This window comes from Mus caroli, unplaced genomic scaffold (assembly GCF_978045245.1).
Source record: "Mus caroli unplaced genomic scaffold, Mus_caroli_1 scaffold_8, whole genome shotgun sequence".
NCBI lineage: Eukaryota > Metazoa > Chordata > Mammalia > Rodentia > Muridae > Mus > Mus caroli.
This window is the reverse complement of record NW_028227263.1, coordinates 63574249-63581269: the sequence shown is the minus strand read 5'-3', so window position 1 is coordinate 63581269 and position 7021 is coordinate 63574249. Positions and strand designations below refer to the sequence as shown.

General features: G+C 43.6%; 1 non-coding gene across 1 annotated transcript; it reads right to left on the bottom strand.

The window, feature by feature from the left end:
* Positions 1-3773: 3773 nt before the first annotated feature.
* Positions 3774-4051, bottom strand: LOC147002948 (RNase MRP). The gene has a single exon (XR_015048098.1).
* Positions 4052-7021: the final 2970 nt, after the last annotated feature.

Below are 7021 nucleotides of genomic sequence, written 5' to 3'. Positions count from 1 at the left end.
CTGAGAAATGTCTCAGAGGCCTGACTGACATCATCCTTAGTTGGACAGTGAGAGGAACTGGTGTCTGAGGAGTGGACTGTGCGCTGGGGTCACACACTTGTGATATCTCAGATGGAGCTTTGATGGCCAGGATTTCTATCAATGTCTTTTTCTCCCTCCTGAATTGCCATCCACTATACTAGGCTAACAGAAGACACTTTGCAATTTCAGATAAATCTCCAGGCTTCTCTTTTGTAGCCCTGGGATGACACTATCAGAGCAAGGAGGAGAATAACTGCTTCAAACACCAAAGTCTCTAGAGTCAAGGTCCTTGGTTGCCATAGCATGACTTCTTAGGTTGCACTCAACACAGTCTTTGCTGTAGTCTAAGCTGAGAGAAAGAAATAATGGAGGTGAGGGTTGATGGACTCAGAAGTAGCTATGGTGCACAACCGCTATCCCAGCCACATCCTGAGTCAAGGATCCCAACCTGACTGATCCAAAGATGCCTGTGTGCTGGGTCAGGATGTAAGTTCAAGCCAGAAGTGCTGGTGAGAGTGAAAGATAGGAGAGTGACTCACCTGAGGACCAATGTCCGGGGAAAGCTGGTTGTAAGTGGGAGCAAACTATGCCACAGTGTGAGAAAAATCGGTACTTATAAAGTTAGGCAATCTGACGGAAGTGAATTCTCAAATAATTTGTCAAAATTCCACTCATCCATGACAACTGAATGTGTTGTGTTTCTCAATAGCACTTGTGTAGTTTAAAAGCTTGAATGACTATTTTAATTGGTTTACCATAAATGTTCATTTGAGGCTTGCAAGTCCATAGGGTTTTTTAAATTGTGTACCAGTAAAATATTGTTCTGCCACCTGAGAGACTGTAGAGCAAATTTAAGATTTTCTTTATTAAAGTTGTTCTTATAAATCAAAGCTCTGTACTTCTGATATGATAAGATCTATGGTACCTTCGACTTTTTTTTTAAAGGTGCTTGGAGTGGTTTTTTTTCTTCTTCATGATTTTCTTTTCCCTTTTTTCTTTTATTTTTAATTTTTTTACATTCCATATTCCGTTCCCTGCCCCCATCCACCCTCTGACTGCTCCACATCCCACACTTCCTCCCACCCCACCCCATCTCCATATGGATGCCCCCACCCCCACCCCACCTGATCTCTAAACTCCCTGAGGTCTTCAGTCTCTTGAGAGTTAGGTGCATCATCTCTGAATGAACACAGACCTGGAAGTCCTCTACTGTATGTGTGTTGTGGGCCTCATATCAGCTGGTGTATGCTGTCTGTTTGGTAATCCAGTGTTTGAGAGATCTCAGGGGTCCAGATTAATTGAGACTGCTGGTCCTCCTACAGGATTGCCCTTCTCCTCAGCTTCTTTCAGCTTTTCCCTAATTCAACAACAGGAGTCAGCTGCTTCTGTCCATTGGTTGGGTGCAAATATCTGCATCTGACTCTTTCAGCTGCTTGTTGGGTCTTTCGGAGGGCAGTCATGATAGATCCCTTTTTATGAGTGCTCCATAGCCTCAGTAATAGTGGGAGGGAGAGGGGAACCTGATCTGGTCTTGGGTGAGAGAAAAGGACTGAAGCCCTGAGGGCTAGGAGAAAGAATGTAATAGGCGATCTCAGGAAATAGGAGGTTTGGGGCACCCCCTCCCCCCAGAATGCACCAGAGTCCTGGGAGGTCAGAGGCTCCCAGAACTGAAAGGGAGGGACCTTAGATGAAATGCTTAACAGTAGGGAGAGGGAACTTATAGAGCCCACTTCCAGCAGGAAGACAGGACATCAAGTGAGGGATGGGGTTGCCATCCCATAGTCACACCTCTGACCCATAATTGTTTCTGTCTGAAAGAATTACAGGGATGGAAATGGAGAGGAGCCTGAGGAAAAGAAGGTCCAGCAACAGACCCAAAGTGGGATCCAGCTCAAGGGGAGGTGCCAAGGTCTTCATGATTTTCTTTTTAATTTTAGGTATTCTTTTGCTAGCCTCTCTCTCACACTAACATTGTCTTCTACATTAAGGTTTTTTGGTTTTTTTTGGTAAACAAAATTTAAAAAAGTGAAATAAATCAGAGGTAACTGAAGACAGGTTTCTAATTGTCCTATCTAAGGAACAGTTTGTGTTCATGCAATTTTCAGAGAAATTAGACAAGAAGATCTTAAAGCATTCAAATCAGGGGATCAATAAGAAGACTTCTCAAAGGAAATGTTTTGAAAAGAAAATATAGATTGTATAGTTGTCCTTTAGGTTTCAAATATGTTAACAATAGCAGAGAAAGTTTGAAAGGATACTTTTTTTTTAATGCTGAAAGATTGGGGAAAACATGAACTGAAATAAGTTTAAAAAGATTTGCAAATTGATTGTTCTCTTAAGGTTGAGATTTTGATTTTTTTGTATAAAATACTTAATACATAGAAGTCATATTTCATAACATACCACTAAAGGGGAGATATTCTTGTACTACGTATCTGCTCATGGTGACCAAATACTTGACTGATAGTCCAGAAGGTTCTGTTCATCATGACAAAAAGGCACGGTGGATCTGCTTTTTTTTTTTTAAGCTCTTTTATGTTTTTATTTCTTTCATATCTTTACAAGGTCCTGTGGTTGACACTTATGGCTGAGATTGTCTTGTACTGTTAGACCCAGTGAACTTATTTTATGCCAAGTAGTTACATGCAGCTTGTGCAGGAGCAAACTTGCATCAGTTCTTTCTTGTTTTTTTTTTTTTTTTGATTTTTTTTAATTAGGTAATTTCCTCAATTACATTTCCAATGCTATCCAAAAAGTCCCCAATACACTCCCCCCCAGTCCCCCACCCACCCACCCCCACCCCTTGGCCCTGGCATTCCCCTGTACTGGGGCATATAAAGTTGGCAAGTCCAATGGGCCTCTGTTTCCAGTGATGGCCTACTAGGCCATCTTTTGATACAAATGCAGAGTCAAGAGCTCTGGGGTACTGGTTAGTTCATAATAATGATCCACCTATGGGGTTGCAGTTCCCTTTAGCTCCTTGGGTACTTTCTCTAGCTCCTCCATTGGGGGCCCTGTGATCCATCCAATAGCTGAATGTGAGCATCCACTTCTGTGTTTGCTAGGCCCCAGCATTGTCTCACAAGAGACAGCTATATCTGGGTCCTTTCAGCAAAATCTTGCTAGTGTATGCAATGGTGTCAGCGTTTGGAAGCTGATTATGGGATGGATCCCTGGATATGGCAGACTTTAGATGGTCCATCCTTTCTTCACAGCTCCAACCTTTATCTCTGTAACTCTTTCCATGGGTGTTTTGTTCCCAATTCCAAGAAGGGGCACAGTGTCCACACTTTGGTCTTCCTTCTTCTTGAGTTTCATGCGTTTAACAAATTGTATCTTATCTTGGGTATCCTAAGTTTTTGGGCTAATATCCACTTATCAGTGAGTACATATTATGTGAGTTCCTTTGTGAATATGTTACCTCACTCAGAATGATGCCCTCCAGATCCATCCATTTGCCTAGGAATTTCATAAATTCATTCCTTTTAATAGCTGAGTAGTACTCCATTGTGTAAATGTACCACATTTTCTGTATCCATTCCTCTGTTGAGGGGCATCTGGGTTCTTTCCAGCTTCTGGCTATTATAAATAAGGCTGCTATGAACATAGTGGAGCATATGTCCTTCTTACCGGTTGGAACATCTTCTGGATGTATGCCCAGGAGAGGTATTGCTGGATCCTCTGGTAGTATTATGTCCAATTTTCTGAGGAACCGCCAAACTGATTTCCAGAGTGGTTGTACCAAAAGTGTAGCCGCGCTGAGAATGAGCCCCCTGTGGTTGGTGTGTGCCAGGTCGCACTGCCTGAGTCACTATGTGAGTTGACGGATGATGCCCCGCTGCACGCCACTCGGCTCGCCCCAGAGGGGTCTCTTCTTGGCGGGCTAGCAGTGACTTGCGGGGGAAGTATACGCGCGCGCGTGTGCACGCGGCACTCTCTGCCCATGGTCCGGGGACTTTCCCCTAGGCGAAAGGATAAGGAACAGGTCCCTCGTATGTAGCCTAGGAAACAGGCCTTCAAGCGAGCGGTGGATCTGCTTATATCTGACAAGGAGTAGCAGGTGGGGCTGAGGACCAGGTGAAACCTTCAAGGTTTAGCTCTAGTAACTTAGTGTCCCTAGATGGGTCCTATCTCCACATTTCCATAGTCATCTAAAACTGAACCACAAGCTACAGACCAAGCATCCAAACTGTGAGTCTTAAGGGACCCTTTATAATCAAACCATAACAATTTTCCTGCATTCCTTTGTTTATTTAGTTTGGAGGCTGTATGTATAGTGGTGTGTGTGGAGGTCAGAAGACAAGGGTTGGGAGTCAGCTCTTTCCTTCATATCTGTAGAGAAATTTTAATCTAGCAACATGGCTGCTCTAGCAAGAGATGGCATCCAAATACCTAGATCTGTGTGATTAGGCTGGAATGCAGACAAGCCAAACACCATTAATTCCTCCGGCTAGAATACATATAACCCCTTAGTACACACTTTTAAGGTATAACTAATTTGTAGAAGGAAGCAGCTGTGTTTAAAAGTAACACCTAATTGAGGGACAAAGTGACAAATCAGAGAAAGATTTGACAGAATGAGTCAGATATAGGATATGCCCAACTCTCACAAGAACAGGACAGAAAGGAAGGCTATATAAGAGTAGCACAGGAGCTCTTCCAGTCAGAAAAGCACCGGGGCAGCTGGGGCGCAGGGACTGCTGACACTCGCCAGCTACCCACAACACCCGCCACAGGATCCTAAGACTTCTGGTGAGTGGAGCACAGCTTCTGCTCCAATCAAATTGCGCGGGACCTGAGACTGCATTAGTTAGGGAAGCAGAAACCGGCCTGAGTAGGACCACAGGCCTCATCCGGCTGGATCAGCGCCGGGGTAGCGGGAGCGCAGGGTTGCCTGACACCCGCCAGCTACCCACGACCCCCGCCGCAGGATTTTAGGACTGCTGGTGAGTGGAACACAGCTTCTGCTCCAGTCCAATCACGTGGGACCTGAGACTGCTCTGGTTGGGGAGAGAGAAATCCGGCCTACATAGGGCCACAAACCTCTTCCAGTCAGAAAAGCACCTGGGCAGCTGGGGCGCAGGGTCGGCTGACACTCACCAGCTACCCACAACACCCACCACAGGATCTTAAGACTTCTGGAGAGTGGAACATAGCTTCTGCTCCAATCCAATTGCACGCGGGACCAGAGACTGCATTAGTTAGGGAAGCAGAAAAATGGCCTGAGTAGGACCACAGGCCTCTTCCGGCTGGACCAGCACCGGGGTACCGTCACCTACCCACGACCCCCGCCGCAGGATTTAGAGACTGCTGGTGAGTGGAACACAGCTTCTGCTCCAATCTTTAAACAGTGACAACGATAACAACTAACCCCAGAGATTACCAGATGGCGAAAGGTAAACGTAATAATCTTACTAACAGAAACCAAGACCACTCACCATCATCAGAACCCAGCACCCCCACTTCGCCCAGTCCAGGGCACCCCAACACACCGGAAAAGCTAGACACAGATTTAAAAGCATATCTCCTGATGATGATAGAGGACTTCAAGAAGGACTTTAATAACACACTTAAAGAAATGCAGGAGAACACTGCTAAACAGGCAGAAGACAATAAAGAGGAAGCACAAAAATCCCTTAAAGAATTGCAGGAGAACACTGCTAAAGAGTTACAAATCCTTAAAGAAAAACAGGATAACCTAATCAAACGGGTAGAAGTCCTTACAGAAAAACAGGAAAACACATCCAAACAGATGATGGAAATGAACAAAACCATACTAGACCTAAAAAGGGAAGTAGACACAATAAAGAAAACCCAAAATGAGGCAACACTGGAGATAGAAACCCTAGGAAAGAAATCTGGAACCATAGATACGAGCATCAGCAACAGAATACAAGAGATGGAAGAGAGAATCTCAGGTGCAGAAGATTCCATAGAGAACATCGGCACAACAATCAAGGAAAATGTAAAATGCAAAAAGATCCTAACTCAAAACATCCAAGAAATACAGGACGCAATGAGAAGACCAAACCTACGGATAATAGGAGTGGATGAGAATGAAGATTTTCAACTCAAAGGACCAGCAAACATCTTCAACAAAATTATAGAAGAAAACTTCCCAAATCTAAAGAAAGAGATGCCCATGAACATACAAGAAGCCTACAGAACTCCAAATAGACTGGACCAGAAAAGAAATACCTCCCGACACATAATAATCAGAGCAACAAATGCTCTAAATAAAGATAGAATACTAAAAGCAGTAAGAGAAAAAGGCCAAGTAACATATAAAGGCAAGCCTATCAGAATTACACCAGAGTTTTCACCAGAGACTATGAAAGCCAGAAGATCCTGGACGGATGTTATACAGACACTAAAAGAACACAAATTCCAGCCCAGGCTACTATACCCAGCCAAACTCTCAATTAACATAGATGGAGAAACCAAAGTATTCCACAACAAAACCAAATTCACACATTATCTCTCCACGAATCCAGCCCTTCAAAGGATAATAACAGGAAAAAAACCAATACAAGGACAGGAACCACGCCCTAGAAACAACAAGAAGGTAATCCCTCAACAAACCTAAAAGAAGACAGCCACAAGAACAAAATGCCAACTTTAACAACAAAAATAACAGGAAACAACAATTACTTTTCCTTAATATCTCTTAATATCAATGGACTCAACTCCCTGATAAAAAGACATAGACTAACAAACTGGCTACACAAACAAGACCCAACATTTTGCTGCTTACAGGAAACTCATCTCAGAGAAAAGGATAGACACTACCTCAGAATGAAAGGCTGGAAAACAATTTTCCAAGCAAATGGCATGAAGAAACAAGCTGGAGTAGCCATTCTAATATCTGATAAGATTGACTTCCAACCCAAAGTCATTAAAAAAGACAGGGAGGGACACTTCATACTCACCAAAGGTAAAATCCTCCAAGAGGAACTATCAATCCTGAATATCTATGCTCCAAATAAAAAGGCAGCCACAT